Raw genomic sequence first — 3,808 nt, forward strand, 5'->3', positions numbered from 1 at the left:
TGCTGCACCTATCAATCTGTCATCTAGGTTTTACGCCCCACATGCATTAGGTTTTATACTAATCCTCTCCCTCCCCTTGCCTCCCACCCCCAACAAGCCCTAGTGTGTGTTGTTACCCGCTCTGTGTGGTCCATGTGTTCCTATTATTCAACTCCCACTATGAGTGAGAACTCTGAGACACAAGGAATATTAAGCAGAACAAGAGTTAACAGAATGGACTGAACTAATAGAAAACTAAAGCAATATTCTTAGTTTATTCTTAGAACACTGCTGATCCTGCCAGGTGTGGTGGCTCAAGCCTGTAATCCCAGCACTTTGGGAGGCCGAGGCAGGTGGATCACGAGGTCAACAGATCGAGACCATCCTGGTCAACATGGTGAAACCCTGTCTCTACTAAAAATACAAAACATTAGCTGGGCATGGTGGCACGTGCCCATAATCCCAGCTACTCAGAAGGTTGAGGCAGGAGAATTGCCTGAACCCAGGAGGCAGAGGTTGCGATGAGCCAAGATCATGCCATTGCTCTCCAGTCTGGGTAACAAGAGCGAAACTTCGTCTCAAAAAAAAAAGAACACTGCTGATCCTTATTTTGTTTCTCAAAGTCAAGGAAACTTTCTTAAACACTTTTATTTTAACAAATAAACAAGATGTCCTCCTGTGAACAAGATTTGAAACATATTTGTTCTCTGTGCCTACTTCCTCTAGAATCTGAAAATTAGTTGTCGGTATTCTTAAATTACAACTATATAGTTGTTTGTATCAGTACAACAAGAATCCATTTTCTTTTGCAACAAGACATAATTGGAAAGACTGTTTGTTTTATGGAGGCTTTCAGTGGAAGTGTGTGTTTCCCTTTAAAGAAGCAAGCTTGACTTGCAAAGCCAATAAAAGCCCCTTAGAAAACGGGCCTCATACCTGTCTACACAGTCTCTGTTTGAGATTACTGACCTGTGATGAGTAAAGAAAGTCACTTTCTAATAGGTCTAGGAACCCCATGCTTGTAAAGCCTCAAGAAGAAAGAAGTTTACCCAACTCACAGGTATTTGAAGGTACAAACCCATCGCTGGGCTTGGTTTTAAAAAGTCCTATCTGAAATTTCTTGTGGAACACAGAGTTCCATCAAAGCCAATCAAAAAGGCCTATATAGAGGTGATTATTCTTGCTTCACTTTGTGCAATTAATCAGGCCAAGTATAAGACTAAAGTTTAAAGATCTCACTCCTATCGTAAGTTGTTTTTAACAAAAATGTGATCTGGAGAGAGAGAGAGAGATTATGTTTGAAAATTTATTATATACCTGTAATTGACTTCTGGTCTCATTAGTCATTTTTAAATTCTTGCCTACATTTTAAACTAACCATGTTTATTCCTATAATCCAACCATCAATCTCCAGTTATGGCTCAAATAAAATAGAAAGGGATAGGTAATATACAAATATGGAACAATGTTCTAGTTACGGCCAATTATCCTATAAATCCTGCCAGGTAGCCTATAATCCCAAGGTTTTCCTTTTTGGGAAAGTAATACCAAGCAAGCTGAAAAAGCCAAGCCCCATACACTTACTTAAAACAGCACAATGCATGTAAATGGCTCACAGGTATCAAATAAACTCTGTTGTCATGGTTATGGCCTATCGTGCCCCAACTAATAATCATAGTCTTACTACTCATATTTTTTTTTTTTTGTCAGTTCTGTCACTTTTCAGACGTGGACACATAGTGCAAAGCCTGACCACCTAATGATTGCACCTAGGAGGGGCAGGGGGTTAAGTAGCTGGGCATAGTATTGGCAGGCAACGTGTTTGGCCTATGTACAGTAGTAAAGAATAACAGTTTACTGTCACTTATATAATACTGTGGTAAATAATTATACTTCTTTACAGTGTTAGTAATTTATATTTGTTGTCAGTGCTTTATAGGCTGACATTGTGTTCATTCATGTAACTTCATGTGGCACTTTATATTAAATGAAATGACATCTTACACTTCTAGGAAGTGGAAAATAGATATTAATATTGAGGTAAATTGAGGTATTTTTTCATGTGAGATATTTATATTACTTTAATATTTATGCACTTGGAAAGTACAAGAAATTTTTGTGCATTTTGCAGCCTGCTTTTTGCCCCAGTCTCGAAAATGTTTATCAACATGTCCTAATGATTAATTACTGAGGCATCAATAACACAAAAGGTGTCAGTCAATAGAATCGAAGTGTAAATCCTAGGAGGAGGCTTATATCTTATTCCATCCAACATCTTAATTTTAAGTCCATTTGTCTATCTTCCCTTAAGACCATTAAGGAAGATGTGTGCCCTTATTTTTCCTTTAGTCTAATCATCCTTGTAATAAATTCTTATTAGAATTTACCACTCAGGAAAATTTTTGTTGTTGATAAAAATACCTCTTTTAGTTGGCAATACGATTACACAATAGCTGTTTCTCTTTTTATGATAGTTGTGAGAAGGCACAGGGCTAGACTTAATTTTCAAGTATGGTAGCCATATGAACATATTTTTTAAAATATTCATTGTCTCCAATTTATTTAATAAATTGTTAAGTAAAAACTGTATTACACATTATATAATACCTTATTTAGCTGTGATTTATACATCCTTATCTAACAGCATATTTGTTTGTCTAACTCTCTATTACTATTTTCATGCAAGCCACTTCAAATCATTTTGGAAAGCTGCTAATCAGTCAGTGCTTATTGAGCAGATACTATGCATTAAAAGCTACATCAGTGAAAAGTTAATAGGAACCCCTGCGGTGGAGGAGCCTACATTCAAATGGGGAGAGGCATTTAAAAAATATAGAGTTGTTAGTAATAAAATAAGTTAAAAACTCCTCCATGCCATTATCTAATCTTATATATCTCTGTTTCACAATGTCAAAGGCATTACTGAGGGAAGTGAATACTGCTAAACTGAACAAAACAAAACATAGGAGCAATTGATTTAATCTTTTAGCCTTGATGATGGAGCAAAACCTGGGGAAAAGCTGATGGTACAAGGGGCAGAGTTGTATTACTAGCAGACTCAGACATACAAAGTGTGTGAGTGTATGCATATGTGTGTGTTTGCCTATGTGTGTGTATGTATATGTGTGTGTGTATAGTTAGCCATGTATTCAAATAATTGTAGAATTAAAATATTTGGAGAAAAAATTGCATCTGTACTGACATGTACAGACTTTTTTATTGTCATTTTTCTCTTAACAATAGTGTAACACTATTTTTTATTTTATTTTATTGTGTTTTAGGTTTTGGGGTACATGTGATGGACATGCAGGATTGTTGCATAGGTACATACATGGCAATGTGGTTCGCTGCCTTCCTCCCCATCACGCATATCTGGTATTTCTCCCCATGTTATCCCTCCCCAACTCCCCACCCACTGCAGTTTCTCCCCTAGCTCCCCCCACAGACCTCAGTGTGTGATGCTTTTTTGAGTTGGAGTTTTGCTTGAACCTCTGCCTCCCGGGTTCAAGTGATTCTCCTGCTTCAGCCTCCTGAGTAGCTGAGATTACAGGCATGTGCCACCACACCTGGCTAATTTTGTATTTTTATTAGACGTGGGGTTTCTCTACATTGGTCATGCTGGTCTCGAACTCCCAACCTCAGGTGATCCGCCAACCATGGCCTCCAAAGTGCTGGGATTACAGGCTTGAGCCACTACGACTGGCCAACAATAGTGTAAGACTATTTACATAGCATTTACATTGTATTAGCTATTATAAGTAATCTATAGGTGATTTAAGGTATACAGGAGCATGTGAATAGGCTTTATGAAAATATGACACCATTTTAT

The sequence above is a fragment of the Cebus imitator genome, unplaced genomic scaffold, assembly GCF_001604975.1.
Source record: "Cebus imitator isolate Cc_AM_T3 unplaced genomic scaffold, Cebus_imitator-1.0 Scaffold124, whole genome shotgun sequence".
Taxonomy (NCBI): Eukaryota; Metazoa; Chordata; class Mammalia; order Primates; family Cebidae; genus Cebus; species Cebus imitator.